Source organism: Lathyrus oleraceus, chromosome 5 (assembly GCF_024323335.1).
Source record: "Lathyrus oleraceus cultivar Zhongwan6 chromosome 5, CAAS_Psat_ZW6_1.0, whole genome shotgun sequence".
In the NCBI taxonomy this organism is placed as follows: Eukaryota; Viridiplantae; Streptophyta; class Magnoliopsida; order Fabales; family Fabaceae; genus Lathyrus; species Lathyrus oleraceus.
Genome location: NC_066583.1, coordinates 534,927,664 through 534,946,211, shown reverse-complemented (window position 1 = coordinate 534,946,211; position 18,548 = coordinate 534,927,664). Strand labels below are relative to the sequence as shown.

At 32.0% G+C, this 18,548-nt stretch overlaps 1 long non-coding RNA gene across 1 annotated transcript; it reads left to right on the top strand.

Annotated features, from left to right (window-relative positions):
• The first annotated feature begins 2,880 nt into the window (after window positions 1-2,880).
• LOC127086164 (uncharacterized) lies at window positions 2,881-6,816 on the top strand. The gene is made up of 2 exons (XR_007789414.1): window positions 2,881-3,161; window positions 5,981-6,816. It is a non-coding gene; the product is annotated as an uncharacterized LOC127086164 (long non-coding RNA).
• Window positions 6,817-18,548: the final 11,732 nt, after the last annotated feature.

Genomic DNA, 18,548 nt, shown 5'->3' with positions numbered 1-18,548 from the left:
CTTTTTGTTTAGATGTGTTTTGTATGATTTCAAGACTAGGAAACTTTAGCGTTTATGTATATTGGACGGTATCATCTAACTCTAGTTGTGTATTGTGCATTTTAGCATTAGAAAGCATGTCAACATGTTTGAAAATGGTCTAGAAAATTTTTATGCATCAAGAAATTGTTTTGTGCATAAAAAAATCGTTTTTGGGTGGAAAACTACCTATAGGTCGACACATGCACTATACAAGTCGACCTATAGATAGGGAAAATTTCTAAAGATGGACACATACGATTATAGGTCGACCTATAGAAGAATATTTTCAACTACAGGTCGACACATATGATCCATAGGTTGACACCCATTCTGCAGTATTAAAGGCTATAGGCTTTGTCTCATGTGTTGCCTATACAGGTCAGCACATAACATGTATAGGTTGACATATGACTTGTTTAGGTCGACCTATAGATCAAAATTCTTGGAAAATTGCATTTGTTTCTATTCCTTTTGCATTCCTTTTGCTTATAAAATATTTACATATAAATACTTCATATACGCGTCATTGTCTAGCAAGGTTTCTAGTGAGTAAAACCGATATAAAATCGGGATTTCAAAGCATTCTCATCATCTTCAACCTCTCTTATGTGCATACACATAATCAAACTACACATAATCATTTTTTGATTGGGTGCCATATAGATAAGGTTGATAACATCCAATTAGGTTGTTTGTACTGTTGATATTGAGTTGAGAACTTTGAGCATTTCAAATCAGAAAACCAAGGTGGGGTTTCCCTTCAAGATCATAAGGATTTGAAGGTTTTGGACAAGGTTGTGCAATTCAGATCCGATCGAGTGAAAGCCTTGGGACAAGGGATGCCTTGCAAGGGAGTAGCGTGAGATAGTGGATCACATTGACAAATCTTGGGTTTCAACACATGTGCGCTTAGAATTAATTTGACCAAGTGAAAGCTTTGAAGAACAAGGTGTTTCGTTCAAAGAAGTAGCGTGAGAATGGTAAATTGGAGCGTCATTGTTGGTTACTTGATCAATCTTTGATCAAGGTTCTTGAAGATGGTAGAATCAACATTAAACATAGGGTTTGTAGGGTTAAAATTCTGCATCTCTTGTATTCTCACATTTGCAAAGCAAGATATAATATAATATCTCAATTCGAATTCGAATTGAGGGCAGACGTACTCATAGTGAGCTCGATTGAGAAAATGCTTAAACAAATTCTTGTGCACTCTCTCTCTCTCTCTCTCTCTCTATCTATCTATCTATCTATTTATCTATCTATCTATCTATTTATCTATCTATCTATCTATCTATTTATCTCTCTCTCTCTCTCTCTCTCTCTCTCTCTCTCTCTCTCTCTCTCTATATATATATATATATATATATATATATATATATATATATATATATATATATATATATATATATATATTATTGATTTGAAAATTGTCGATTGCATTGATCTTTGATCGATCATAATTTTGAACACATTTTGAAATTGGTGTTGTTGTGTAAATCACAAACCACTTGGTTGCGATTGGATTTCTAGAAAAACAAAACCACATAGAATTCTAAACATTATTGATCATACACTAAGTGTTTGACAAATTGTCTCACTTGTATTTTTGTGTGAATTATCATTGGAGATAGACTTATCCGTATAACTTTGCATTCAAATAGTTGTGATTAGTTGTTGTTGATTGATTTGTGAATAATTATCATATTGTTTCCTTTTATACGCATATTCGAGCTTTGTGATTGCGGGTTCGGTTAGACGCTTTTTTGATCCGGGATATTTGTAACTTGCTTCCGCGTCATAAAATTTTCAAACTATTTTTCCTCAAGTTTTTAACTCGGGATCTATTCATCCCCCTTCTAGATCTAGGCCTATCGTCTAACAACAAGTTGTATGCTATATGTATTTTATGCTATGTTGTTGATGATATTATTGTTGTTAATAAAAGTTTTTTGGTGTATCTTGTATGTTGTTTAAGGTTTGTTGTTGGTATATGTTGTTGTTAAGGTTTGTTTAGAAGACGAGTTTATTATATCTTATTTGGTTTGAGTGTTTTTCTAAATCCTTACCAAATATATAACTTTTCGAATTGCATTAGAAAATTATAATATGATATATAAAGTTATATTAGAAAACAAGTTACATCGTTCAATGATAGACAAGAATTCTTAAGTCAATTGTCTGCATTTTGCTCTTTAACGGTTATGACTTGATTTAATGCTTCTAATTCTTCAATTGTCTATTTCTCTGCTTTTAATTTTATTTGCAGAGTAAATAATATTTTGCAAAATGAACTAGACGTGAGGGCAAGGGAGATTGAAGAACTAGGAGTATTGAAACAAAATCTAACCATTAGAGAACGGAATGTGGATAATGGGATGAAATATTCTTGTATAGCATTGAACGGTGTAACTTGTTCTTCTAATATAACTTAATTTTTCATATTATAGTGTTCTAAATCAGATTGGAATGTTATATGTTTAGTGATCATTGACGAAATAAATATTCCACATAATTTATAGTAAATTTATTGTATATATCACAATGATTGTTTAGAATAACTCTTGTTATACGTTATGCGTTGAGAATATCTTAAGGATTATTTAAAATAATCTTTTGATAGATCACACACCATTCTGAATCTCCTTGTAGGATACTTTCTTCATCTCAACGCGTACTATTGTTCCACCCTACTTATGAAACAATATAAGATCATAAGTTATAGGATTAAATGAAGATATAATTAGTCAAATGATAATATTTCATCCTCAGTCAAACAAATATGTTGACTATTGACTTATTATATAGAAATAAAGAGAAGTGTTCAAAGTTGAAATTTCAAAAGCAAGTACGTGTTTTAATTCTCATCAATATTTAGTGACTTTTCATATGCTTCTTTCTCTATAAATCCAACTTTAAACTAACCTCCACAAATATAGATCAAATCCACTAAATTTGGTGAGTACAAGCAAAAGCTTCTTTCTGCTTCAATATTTGGAGAAATAAATAATAGGAGAGAAGAATCAAGTTTGATAACTTATAATATTTCCCATGACTCTTGCTGTAGCCGTAGGTTGTTTCACCCACATGCCAATGCTGCCAACCTCCAACTGTACCTATAAAGCATCAGTGGTAATTACCATGTAAGTATAAGCTCCTTCGCTTTATTAAACATTGAATATTTTGCAGAACATTTTTGTTCAATACTATTTATCATTTTCAAAATTTAAAACACTATTAATCATTAGTTTGTTATTATTTATTATGAACTAAGATAATATTACCGACTCAATTTTTTAAAATTTTAGAAAATCAAAATTAATTAAAAATAATAATTAATTTAATTTGAAAATCTAAACTATATATAGTTTTATAATAGTATCTTTTATTAATAACGTATGAAAGAGAAATAGTAGAGATTATAGTTGAAAAAATCATTAATATTAATATTAAAATTATAATAGTGATTTATAATTTAAAACAATTTAGAACAGAGTTAAAGAAATAGTCAAGAATAAAAAAAATTAAAATAATCCCAAAAAACATAAATGTCTTCTTATTAATTCAATAATACGGAAGATCTCTCTTATAACGGTTAAAAAATGGATAACATCACAGTTGATTAAGTGTTGTGAGATATGATATGATTGTAACTATGTTGTTTTTCATTATGAACGTGTGACTGTTGTGATAAACTAGATAGCGCGCTACATATGACAATGGTTTTAGTAAACAGACATTGTGCAATATATAAAGATCATGACTTTGACTTTCAGCGATGGTATGGTATATAATATTTGGCGTTATACCTATCTCACCACGGCCTTCTTAATCAACCCTGCTGAAATACTTTATTTTTTTTTAATTTTTTTTTCTTCATATATACCTCTTTTTTATACATATATTACAAAACTAAATTTTTTTCCATCAAAGTCAAAAATATTATTTACATCAATTTCAAAAATATAGCAAACATATATTTATAAATCAAATTTCATTCATCCTCCTATCACCATATCATCACAACCATTTTAATCATCAATAACACTTCTTCATTATCAATACAACACAACTACACTAATACTCACCTATCGAATATATGACATTAAACTCGATCAATAATTTGTTACTCGAGTTGAAGACTTTTTTAAATTTAGAAATCATTGTGACACCTCTTTGTTTTCTTTTATATTTTTCGCCTATAGTTTGAGAATTATTTGTACGAATTTCTTTTGTATAAATTTCGTCACTGCTATATGAAGAAGACACAATCTATCTTAAAAAACAACAATAAAAGATTAATTCAATCTCTTAACCAAACAAATATGACCATGCACGTTTAACAACAATAACAACGACATAAACAACAATAACATAACAAATGTGTCTAATACACATTAATTCAACAATAATAACATAAACAACAACAAAAGATTAATCTAATCTTAACCAAACAAATGAGATCATACACATTCAACAACACCAACAACAATAATAACATAAACATTCAAGAACAACAACAACCAAAAATATTCAACGTCAATAACATAAACATAAAACATTCGACATCAACATAGAAACATAAACATCAACAACAATGGCAACTAGAGTTTATTAAATGCATGAGAAAAAAATTTACATACCGAAAACATGATGAATAAGTAAAAGAGCTAAACAAATGTTGTGAGATTCTTCGTCTTCCTCCTCAAAGGTACGTAAGCCAAGAATGATGAATTTGGTGTTGTCTTCCACCTTAACGGCATGTAAGTCAAGAACGGTGAAATTGATTGAACGGTGAAGATGAAGATAACGTTGGTTGAAAGGGTTTGGTTTCGTCTCGTTTCGTTAATGAACGATGAAGATGCAGTTGATTGGAAATGGTGTTGTTTTGTTTCTCAACGTTGAATATTAGGGTTGAAAATTGTTTCGCTAGTGAAAAAAAAATGACAACTCAAGTGACAAGCTATCTGTGTTTCTTGTAAATGAATAAGGAAGTCCACCACGATCACTTAAAACAACAGTGATGCTATATGCTTTATTTAATGAAATTTAATAAAAAAATGCTATTTTTTAAGTATTTAAATTTTTTAAAATAAAATGAAAAATATATCACAATGGTTGGGTTAAACAATCGTAGTGATATTTCATTTATTTTTTATTTAAAAATTAATCAAAATGAAAGGTGCAACTAAAATATTGAAGAAAAATATATGACAACGGTTGGGTTAAACAATTGTACTGATATCATATTTATTTTTTATTTAAAAATAAACCAAAATGAATGTGCAACTAAAATATTGAAAAAATAAAAAATTTACTAACGTTGATATTCGAACTCGTGAAATATTACAGATATCACAACGGTTGGTCTAACTAACTATGGTAATATTTAATAATTTTTAATTAAAAAAAAATATTGGTGTTTGAATCGAAAGATGTCACCATGATTTTTCAAAGAATCTTGATAAGATGGACGTTTTTGTATATACTTTTTTTTTTATAGTAGTGATTGTTTGAAGAGTTTGTTTGTTTTCTTTTGTAATTGTAGAAATATCATCTCACTAAATTTTAATTTTAAAAAATTATATTCTGAGATTATAAATTATAATTTATAAATTTATGTGTTTAAAATATTGATTTTGTAATTATTTTTTCACAAACTTATATTTTTATTAATTCATAGATTTTTTTAATTAACTAATTTAAGTAGTTTATAATTTATTAAATGTACTTTAGTTATCTTAATTACAATAAATAAATATTAGTTAAACATATTTGTGCATCATTTAATATTTATAACTTAATTCAACCATATTAAATATTATGTAGTATTTATTAATTAACTTACTTGATATCAACCATCAAATATGTACCAAAAAATTCATCAAATAATTTAAGAGCTAGAAATAGATATGCTATAAACTAATTTATTATTATCTATTTGTTTTTTCTTTTGAAACAGAGGCAAATTATATTTAGTGTTTCTTCTGGGAAAATGCATTAACGATAAAAAGAAAAGACAAGTTGAAAGAAAAAGAAGTAATCTAGGCAGCACAGGTCCAGGAGGAGGAGGGCCTGATCCAGGTGTCACGAAAATTATTGATCAGCCACCACAAAATGCTGAAGATGGTGAACTACTTGACAACAATACTTTTGCATTCGATTTCACTCCCAATCAGTGGCTCATCATTTTTCTTTTTTTAATCCTCTTGATGGATTCGACATGCTTTAAATCACATTAATTCATTTGGAGTTGTTTTAGTTTATTTTATTTTCTCTTTTAATTGGATTTTGCTTATCATTCTTATTGTAATTAAGGGATATATGTTTTTCCTTTCATTTTTTTTTCTCATTTGACATGGCTAATGTTGTTGTTGTTGTGTATTATTTTAGGTTCCGCTTAACAATATAGTGCGGTATTTTATAGCTTTTGGTTAGATGGCACATGTAGAACATTGTTATTTTTGTAGTCTTGATTTTCTTTTAAGACTATTGAGGCACTTGCACAAAGATATTGCAAGATAAGAAGTGGGATGCAAGTAGGAAGAGAAAATGGGGTGAATATTTTATGATAAATCAAAGACCAAGGACGGGATAATTAATAATTTCCTAAATGGCATGTATAGACCAGTTCAATAGGCTCATTTAGTTAATTATCTCCTAAAGCCAGAGCATGGGTATGATTTTATTTCTTTGATTGATTTATTGATTGTGTAACTACTCAGTTGATCAATGTAGCAAATCCTAATTAATATAAATTTGTAATTAATGTAGCCAATGAATTTAAAAAAGATGCCATATTAAGGATAATTATAGAGGAAACAGAATTTCAAGAAATTTATAAAAATTCACAAGAAATAAGTAAATTGTAGTGTGAGCAATGAAAAATAGTAAGATTGGCAAAAAAAAGTGTAGACATGACATGAAATATGTCAAGTATGTAACCGATAAACTCATTTTTTTAATACCATTTCTATTTAAATTCTTTTTATAGGGAATGAAATATATTAATAGACAACAAGAGTACAGTACAAGAGATATTCTACAACTCACCAAAACAAGAACATTAAGCATTCTTCCTGATACAAATCAAAGGAGAATTGAATCAGTCAAAAAAAATTACACTACAAAATAGAACTGTCATTCAGCCTCATCCATTTTCAAGATATGAACTTAACGGGTGCAAAGCAATCCTCAAAATTAAACACCCCATCTTTAAAAATGGAGTTTCTCATTAACCAAATACTCCAAATAGTTGCAATCCAAATAATTAATAACATGTTTCTACTATTTTCATTCTTGACTTGATTGTTGATTGACAAAAGAAAAGAAACACCCCTCAAATCTGATCTGAACTGAATACCCGTCCACTTCCTCACCACATCACAAATCCTCTATGTCATTTCACAAGAATTGAATAGATGGTTTGAATCTTGTACTTCATCCAAACAAAAAAACACAACAACTATCACTATAACAAATAGTAATATGCCTTTTAATAAGTTGATCTCTTATCGGTAACCGGGTAACCGATCACGAATCAATCTCCTTCCAAAAATTTGAATTTTTGATCGAACCTTCATCTTCCAAATTATAGATAATGCTGCCAACAAATCTGGAGAAAGATCCGTCAAGCAAGGTGTCATCTTGATGTAGTAAGATTTAACCGTAAAGCATTTTGATTTGTCCGCCTTCCACACATAACTCATCTTCTTCATCCTGCAGCGGCTCGAAATCATCCAAAAGCCTGTAAACTTCTTTCATCTCAATTGCTACAACAGTTTCTGGATCATCATTGTTGCATAGTAAATTCCAGACCCAAACACCACTTTCCCAAGAAATTGCTTCAGCAATGCTTCCCTCCTTATCGGTAGCCCTTGGAAAAGCTTTGGGAAAAGTTTCCCTTAAAGGTTGGTTTGTAACCTAGTTGCTATGCCAAAATGAAATACCACTTCCATTCTTCAACCTGCATAAAATGTTGTTAGAAAAAAATTCTGATGAACCTCATCCTTCAATTCCACCCTTAACAAATCCCTCTACCATATAGATTCATCTCTCCTTGTCTTACTACCACCATCGATAAACATTTTCAATTTCGGGTTAATGTATCTAACTCTCAAGATCTCACTCCACAATGCATCATTTTCCTTCACAATCCTCCATTTCCATTTGAGTAACAAAGCTTTGTTGAAAAGCTCAAGGTTTTTAATGCCCAAACCCCCCTCTTCTTTAGGTTTGCAGACCGATTTCCAACTGACCAAATGAATAACTTTCTTGTCTTCTGCTCCACCCTACAAGAAATTGTTGGTGTAAGCCCTAGAGGCCAATACTTTTGATACTTGCATCGAATTATTTATTAATAATAAAAGACTTTTTCTTTATTATATTTGTTTAATAAAGTCCCTAGAATAGTTAGTCCGTTTAATGTATCAAGTGTGACTTAATCATGATATCACATTAAACATAAGGACATCATTCTTAAAGTATCCGTAGTTGAGCTTTGTTGTGAAGTGGGATAACATTAAAGCATTAAGACTATTATGTATATAGACTGATGATCACATCTCATGGATCATAGATAAGGAGTTATCAAGTCTTAAACATGAGTATGAATATTAAGAGTAATATTTATACTGGATTGACCCGCTATGAGAATACTATATAGAATGTTATGCTAAGTGTCATAAGTTATTCTTATGGTGATAATGGTGTATACCACCCTTTGACCTAAAACCACTATGTACCCTAGATGTAGAGTCAAGTGCCTTATTGCTGATCAAACATTATCCGTAACTGGATGACCATAAAGACAGTTGATAGGTACTCCACGAAGCATGTTGAGGGACATGAGTGACCTAGATGAAATTTGTCCATCCTGCATAACAGGATAAATGTCTACGGGCCCAATATTGAACTGGACAAGGATGACACGGTCTATGCCTTGTGTTCAATATAGACATAAGGGCAAAAGGGTAATTATACACATAAGTATTATCACCAAAGGATTTTTCAAATTACATGACATTTTCGTGTCTTGGGTAGCAGTGATGTGTTGTTAGATACCGTTCACTGTTTATTATGTTAAATACGTGATTTAATATAATTGCTAATGTCGCGAAAAGCTACAGGGTCACACATAAAAGGACAGATTGATGAGAGATGGAGTAACTAAGGAACACCGTAAGGTACGGTACACTTAAGTGAATTGTAGAACATCGTAAGGTACGGTGTACTTAAGTAGAATACTAAATATGGTAAGGTACCACACGCTTAAGTGATTTTGTCATATCATAAGATATGGGCCACATACACTTAAGTGGGCTTTTTAGCTTGCAGCCCACACAAGTGATTATATAAATAGAACCCTTGTGCAGAAGCATTTGTGCAGTTGCAATTTCGTTTCTCTCTCTCTCTCTCTCTCTCACTCACTCAAAGCCTTCATTCATAGCAGTTAGCACCGAGATTGAAGGAATCCGTTCGTGTGGACTGAGTAGAGGTGTTGCCACCATTCAACGTTCGTGATCGCTCCGTAGATCTGCATCAAAGGTTTCAATCGCCACAAGAGGTAACGATTCTATCACTAATCATGCCCATTTGTAAGGATCACTAAAGGAGAAATTTTTAAATTCTACTGCGTTTTGGATCGCTATTCTCCTTCAGAAATTAGCTTGAATCCTTCTAATTTATTTCAAGTTCTTGATTGGCGCTTTATAGAACGATAAAGAATAAATGGGAATTGAGTTCAACACATAATTAAACAACACAACCTTCCCTCCTAAAGATAAAAATATGTTTTTCCAAGCTGCCAGTCAAGAAGCAATGTTGTTGATGACATCTTTCCCCATATGCACTCTTCTCGGACTATCTCCTACTTTCACCCCTAGGAATTCGAAAGGAAATTAATCTTCATAGCAAGATAAAAATGAAGAAGTTGCATTCATACTCCTCTGATTCATATTAATCCCATAGATTTTACTTTTAAAGAAATTCACCTTCAAACCAGAAACCATTTCAAATCCTCTTAATAAAAGCTTTTAACCCCCACAAATTCTCCAATCTACCATCTCCAATAATGATAGTATCGTCAGAAAATTGTAGAATATTGACTGAAACCTCCTCATTTAAATGAAAACCAGAATACTCCCCTATAAACGTTTTTTGGTTTTTGGAGATGAGTTTACCTAGTACCTTTTTCAAACGAAAAACCAACAACTTCGCAAGAATTTTATATAGACACCCTACAAGACAAGTCGACCTGTATTTCGACAAAAATAGCAGATTATTGACTTTGGGGATTAGCGTGAGAAAAGAAGTAGTACTTTCCTTAGTAAGAATGGCCTTGTTGTGAAAGTCTTTCACAAAACAAAATACATCGTCTTTAATCACGTCCCAACTATTCTTCAAGAAATCAAAAGTGAAACCATCAAGGCCCATGCTATTGATCACTCTCACTGAACAATTCTTCCAGATTTTTGTTGTCTTCGTCAAAAATGCACTTAAAAGTAATGCCTTCAGGAACAAGTCTTGATTTGTTGGTTTCTTTAACGAATTTCTCAAAGTGACTCATGACAACTTCCTTGACATCTTGCACTCCTTCAACTCTACTGCTAGGCAACTCTACAACATTGATAAAATTCCTCCTGAACCTATCCTTCATAGACCTATGATTTTTTTTTGGAAATATTATCCCCATCCCTAAGCCACATGCTCTGGATTTCTACCTCAAAAGACTTTCCTTTAAAACCAAGTTTATCCAAAAATCTTCTGACGCCTTTGCTCTCCCTTTGACTAGATCAGAAATAGTACCACCCTGATTCAGAACAAGAGACCTATCTAAATCATTCACCTCATTGATAACATTCTCCATGTTCAAATCGATCTAGAAAAATACCCATTTGTTCCACCACTTTAATTTCTCCTTCAACATTTTCAGTTTCTCTTTGAATATGAAATCTCTTCTCCCTTTAGAAACTAAATCATTCCACTCCTTAACAATAAACTCCCTATACTCATCATGCTTGACCTAACAGTTGTTAAATATCAAAGGTTTGGGACCCCAATCCTCAGTATTAGATTTTAGCCAAATTGGACAATGGTTCGAGATGTCCCTATTCCTAATTTGTTGACCTGTTATCTTCCAGTTTGAGACCAAAGTTGTAGACAAGATGAACCTATCCAATATGCTCATAGAATCCCCAGTCCCATTGAACCACGTGAAATGACCACCTAAACTTGGAACATCTAACAACCCGATGTATTCTATAAAAGCTTTGAACTCCTCGTATTCTTAGCCTCCGTAACTCATCCTGACTCCAATACGTTCCTCCTTGCTTGAAATAGTGTTAAAATCTCCCCTCAAGCACCATTCATCATTTGAATTCTTTCTTTTCAAATGAATCAGAACATTCCACATATTTCTCCTTTTCACCATGTTACATGATGCATAAATATTGATAAAATTATAAGTTCTCCCTTTCCAATCTGCATTAACACCAAAGAACCCCCCCCCCCCCCTTAAAACTGTAATTGAGAGACAAGAAATCTTGCTTCCAAAGAATCACCATACCTCCGGAAGCACCATTAACCCTACTTCTAATCCACTCTACATCCTTAGCTCCCTAGAACTCACCAGCGGTCGAACTATCAAAGGTTTAAAGTTTCATTTCTTGAAGAAAACAAATGTCAAACTTACCTACTCGAATGTTGAACCTGATCCTCTTTCTCTTAATTTCGCTACCTCCTCCTTTGATGTTGAAAGATAGAATATTCATTTGAGAGATTGTAATGTCGCCACCTGTTTAACCTATTCTATCTTATCTATTTTCTCCATTAACGTCACCTCTTTCGCAGAATCACACTTCTTCTTGCCACTCGAAATCCCCAGTCTAGTGATAGATTCCCAAACAATCCTTCCCACATAGGATTCCATGTTTTCACAAAATCTGGAGTTGCTTTTATTGACATCAGAATCCGTAGTGGATTCACAATACAACACCTTTCCATTTGAAATTTGGTTCTCAGAACCAGAAGGACTCTTTCAAACACTTTTTCACTGAATCATCTCATCAATGACCTTCACCTCCAACTCAAACACTTGCTTGCAATTTCTAATTGCCTTTCTAGGGAAACGAAGTTGGGCGGGAATTTTTCCACATCTAGGCTAAAGAATAGAATAATAAGAAGGAGGAAAATCCTCTTTCTTCAGAATATCCAAAGCGAACCTCTTCTTTTTTGTTTTGGGCTTTCGAATGATAAATTTCTAGTATGCATCATCAAAGCTAATTGGGCCTAATTTCTCAGTGTCCATAACCAAAGGCCTAACACTCTTGATAGTATGACTCTCTTCCACCTTATTGTCCTTATTATAAGCCAAAGTCCAAGGGCCACAGAAATCCTTAGTCAACTTCACATTCTCATCAGGAAGGTGACACGTATTTAGAGGATTAGAAACCTCATCAAGCCTAGGACACGCTACATGTGACACCAGATCCCTAGATTCTGTGCATGCCAATTTACTTTTCAAAAGTTGAAGTCAAGCATTTGGTGAAAAGTTCTGCTCAATGTTATTATTCTTAAACACCACCAGCGTCTTATCTCCATATAATTCATCACGCGTCTTATCATTAACACCTTTTGAGCCTCAAGACACAACACCATCTACAATAACTCTAATATTCGATCCTCCTTCTACTGAGTTGACATAGAAATTCGTTCCTCTATCGTTTTCGTCCTCCCACCTATCAGAACTATCCTCCGAACCAACTAGTTCCTCCTTCGAAGTAGAGTTAGTAGCTGCAACTCTCCTAGCAATAAAACCAATTGGACCTTGGGTTTCTTCCGTGATTTTGATTCTAAAAATAGTAGAATTAATCAAAATACTAAGCACTTCTCCAATCACTGAGGCACATCTGGTTCTGGCCATAAAAACGAGCGACATCCACTCTGGCATGGTTGGACGTATTATCATCACAACATATGAAAGTTCCAATGATGGATGTTAGAAACTCAAAAATTCTGAAAAACCAAGCTTGACAAGGGATTCCAAAGCATCTATTCCAAGTAGTTTTTTCAGAATCAACATCCTTAGGTTGACATGCTCTAACTTTTTTGAACCATTGACCTAACCATGAAGAAGCTTCCTCAATCAAAGCCTTTATGTCACCATCTTCCAGTTTCTCTAACATACAAAGGTTAGTATCCAAGGGTGTAACTTTCACAGAAAAATAACCTTCAGAATGAAATATATCTTGCATTCTATATGTTAAATCAATATTTTCTACAACTCCAATGAAAGCCTTATGGAATCTAGACAATTCCACTTCATTCGACGTAAATTTCAGAATAATCGGAGTACCTTCTTTCGGATTGGTTTGCTGAAAAACAGTCCCTTTACCACTAATCACCTTCACAAACAATCTTCTCCTTATGTTCTAAAATCTCTGATCCTTGAAAAACTTGTCGGGCGTACCCTTATTTCCCCTGGTTTGAGGCAGATGATCACCAAAATTTTCCTTCACCTCTCTACCCTTTCCTTTAGCCTCCAAGAACTTCTCCCTATTTTCCTTCCTCTAACACTACAAAAAAACACTGTCTTCAGCCACGTGATATAGTGAAGTGAAAATCATGTGGCAAAAAAAGGGAGTTGCGACGTGAATATCACGTGGCAACATGTTTTTATTATTAAAAAATTGACACCGCTACATGCACATGGGAAAAACATAAAAAAATTTAAACAAAATGTTGTGACGTGTTAATCACGTCGCAACTTTAAAAATAAAATAAAAAAGTAAATATTGTCAGGCGTGTACAGAGAAGCACATGGGAAAGGAAAATGAAAATTTTAACCAACATGTTGTGACGTGGTAATCACGTCGCAAATTTAAAAGTACAATAAATTAAGAAAAAGAAGTCAAACGTGCACAGTTAGCAGGTGGAGGGAGATTTGAATTTTTTTAAAATTTTAGTTGTGACGTGAAAATCACGTCGCAACTTTAAATTCAAAAACTAAAAAAAGACGTTGACTTGATGGGGGACGTTTGATTGACACATTCATATGATCGTTGGTGAGTAGCGACGTGAATATCACGTGGCAAGGTTGCGACGTGAAATTCACGTCACTTAATTGACTATATAAATTCTATTTTTCTCTCTCACGCCCAGACTCAGTTTCATTCTTCATTTCCTATCAATTCCTTTTCTCTTCTTCATTTCCTCCTCTTCTTCATGTCACCACATTTCATCTTCAAAATTTCCCCCCAATATTATCTTTCTCAAAAGGTATTTTAATATAATTTAATTTTTCGTTTTTTATGTGTTAAATATTATGTTGATATTTTAATTGTATAGCTAACATTATTAATTTTTTTCTTCAAGATTCATCAACATATATCACTATTCAAGCATCAAGGTTCAAGATTCAAGTTTTTGTTTATCTTCGTTTAGGTATTTCAGAAATTTATTAAATTTTTTTCCAGATTTAAATACATATATATATTAGGTTGTTGGTTGTTGTTATTGTAAATTTTTATGTAGGATAATTTTCTTTTAAACAGAAAATTATATATAAACAAAATACTATTTTTAAAACAATATATTATTTTTCAAACAGAATATTATATATTATTTTTTAAACAGAATATTATATATGATTTTTTTAGAAACAGAATATTATTTTTCATAATATATTACTAAAATATATTATTTTTCAGAATATTATTTTTAGTAGTATATTAATTTCGTAAAATACTATATTATATTCTAAATAAATATAATAAAAATGTAATATATTATATTATATTTAAAAAAACAGAATATATGTTTATAATATATTATTTTTCATAATATATCATTTTTTATATTATATTTTTTATTTTAAATAAAAAAGAATATATTACATTTTAATATTTAAACATAATATATTATATAAACAAAATATTAAAACTAAAATATGTTATATATATATTTTTTAAAATCAGGATAATAATTTTTAAAAAATAGAATATTAAATAAAAACAGAACAAAAACAGAATATAATTTTTTAAACAATTTATTTAATAAAAAATATAATATATTATATATGTATATTTAAAACAAAATATGTATTATATATTATATATGTATATTAATTATATGTATTATATGTTATGTTATATGTTTATTATATATTTTTTATTAAATAGAACATAGTAGTTATTTATTCAAAAAATAAATTATTATATGTTTATTGAATGTGTAGTTTAAATAAAAACAAAATATTTATGTTTATCTTAAAGAATTTATTATATAAGTTTATAAAAAACAAAATAGTATGGAATTTATTTGTTGTGATATATATTAAGGTATTTATTTGTAGTTGTATGAAAGTAGTTTCTAGTTAATATTAGTTTATGTTTATGAATAATATTAAGTTAGTTAATACTTGTAGTTAATGTTTTACCAAAATTCCTGAAATTGGTTGATATAGTAAAATCACATTTGAAATTAAAAATACAATGATTGTATAAATATGTAGTATGGAATATTATCGGTACTGTCGAAGTTTGATGTACGATAGGTTGTATCCAGGAAGACGTAGACTTAAACCAAATTTTGAAGAAGTTAAAGGATTTATCACATGGGCAGTTGCTCAGGAATATTGTCGAAGCGAAGGATGAGTTAGATGTCCTTGTCTTAAATGTGAATGTAGACCTATAATTAGTGACCCAAAGGAAGTAGAACGCCATTTAAATAGAAGGGGTTTCATTGAAAGTTATTGGGTTTGGACATATAATGGAGAAGAACTGTCGAGTAACGTACAAGAGACCAGTAATACGCATGCTTCGAGTAGTCGATCACCGATGGAATATGTGGAAAACTTTAATATGATCGGTGAGATGGTGGGCAATGCTTTAGGTGTGAACGTGACCTATGATGAACCTAAAGATTTAGATGGGGAAGAGTTGCTGAATGAGGAAGCGCAAAGATTTTATCAGTTGTTGAATGATATGAATAAGTCGTTGTTGAAGGGGTCCTCTCACTCAAAATTATCAATGTGCGTGAGACTATTGGCCACCAGGTCAAATTGGAATATTCCTGGTCAGTGTTTGGAATTCTTCACAAAAATGATGCTCGACGCAACTCCTATGAAAGACAACCTGCCTACAAGTCTTTATGATGCAAATAAGTTGGTGTCGAAGTTGGGTTTAGAAGTAAGAAAGATTGATTGTTGCATTAGTGGTTGCATGTGTTTTATGACAATGAGTTTGGTACTAGTGATAGAGCATTGGAGGAATGTAAGTTCTATAAGAGTCTAAGATATCAAGTTCGCAGTAAAGTTATTAACCATAAGCAAAAATATGTAGCAGTGAAGTCCATGGTTTATCTTCCAATAATACCAAGGTTAAAAAGAATACTTGCTTCAATGCACAGTGCAAGTCAAATGACATGGCATCATTACAAACAAAAAAAGTTCAGGCACTATGCAACATCCATCTGAAGAGGTTGTGGATTGAAGAATTGACTTATGGTATATCCTGTAAATATAACTTTACTATGCGAGCAGCCTTGATGTGGACTTTTAATGACTTTCCAGCATATGGCTTGTTGTCTGGTTGGGGTACGCATGGCAAAATGGGATTTCCATGTTACATGGGAAACACCAAGGCGTTTACGTTGGAAAAAGGGGGGAAAAGTTTGTGGTTTGACTGTCATCGCATATTCCTACCAAGAAATCATCCCTATAGAAGAAACAAGACTGATTTCAAAAAAGATAAATGAGTAACAAATTTGTCTCCGCCTCGATTGTCACCAAGTGAAGTATGGAACCAAGTTTATGAACCACCAAAATTCACAGATATTGGTAAAACATGTAGAATTCAAGGATATGTGGTCACACACAATTGGACAAAAAGAATTATATTTTGGGACCTCCCATATTGGAAAGATAATTCGTTGCGCCATAATCTTGATGTTATACATATTCAGAATATATTTTTTTTATAATGTATTTAACACAGTGATGGATGTTAAAGACAAAACAAAGGACAATGAGAAGGCTAGACAAGACATGGAAATTTGGTGTAATTGAAAAGAGTTGGAGTTGAAGCCTCAACCAAATGGAAAATTATTAAAACCCAAGGCTAATTACAATCTAATTTCCCAAGAAGCTAAAGTGGTTTTTCGATGGTTAACAGAATTGAGAATGCCCGATGGTTATGCTTCAAATTTAGCAAGGTGTGCCGACACTAAAACTGGGAAGTTGCATGGTATAAAAAGTCATGATTTCCATGTTTTTATGGAACGATTGCTTCCAATTGCATTCGGTTCACTATTCAATCATATGCTTAATCCACTAACTAAAATTAGTCAATTTTTTAGAGATATTTGTGTGTCAGCGTTAAGAGTGGATGACATCATTAAGTTGGACCAAAATATTCCAGTCATTCTGTGTAAGTTGGAACAAGTATTTCGCCTGGTTTTTTTGACTCTATGGAGCATCTACCTGTGCATCTTGCCTATGAAACTTATCTTGGCGGTCCTGTTCAATATAGGTGGATGTATCCATTTGAAAGGTCCATGGGTGATTCAAAGCGACTGGTGAAAAATAAAGCTAAAGTTGAAGGATCAATATGTGCATATTACTTGCATCGAGAAACATCTCATTTTTGCAGTCACTATTTCAATCACTTGATATTAACTCTATGAATCATAAGAAATCCTGTAAATTTTAACGAAAGAAGTCAATTTACCTTATCAGTCTTTGGGCTTCCAGGTCGTCCCTTTGGAAATAAGGGTGTGCATTGGTTGACCCAAAAAGAAATGTAATTTGCACATGTTCATGTCTTGATTAACTGTGTTGAAGTTAAACCATATCTTGAGTAAGTATACCCCAACCGTTTAATTTTCTTTACAGTGTGAATATAAAACTTATTACCTTGAAACTTACAGTGTGTTTCTTTTTAGGGAATTTAACACATCCAATTTTCATAGCACCGATGAACAAGCAACCTCCGATCACATACATGCTTATTTTCCAGCATGGTTTAAGGAGAAATTGTCATGCATTGTTGCACTGACTCAAGAAATACTCCATTTGAGAAACTTGTGTGAATGTCCTATTCAAAGCGCAAATGAATGGCACACATACTTCGTGAACGAATATAAATTTCACACGGAGACTTGAACTGAAGGGAAAAAAGCCATAAACATTGGTGTATTTGTAAAAGGAGTTACAGATGGTGGTGAAGACGAATTTTATGGATTTGTTAAACATATCTACGAGTTGGTATACAATTACTTAGACTCGGAAAATAAAGGTGTCTTGTTTTATTGTGACTGGTACGATCCGTCTTCCAGAGGTACAAAAATAGATAAGGCATATGGTATTGTTGAGATTCGAATGGACTGAAGGTAGAAAGAGTATTATCCTTTCATAGTGTCACATATTGTTAGGAAAGTTTACTATGTTCCTTATCCTTCAATTGTGCCACGTAAACGAGGGTCTCTTGTTGTAATCAAAACAAAACCATTGGGTCATATTGAAATTGGAGATC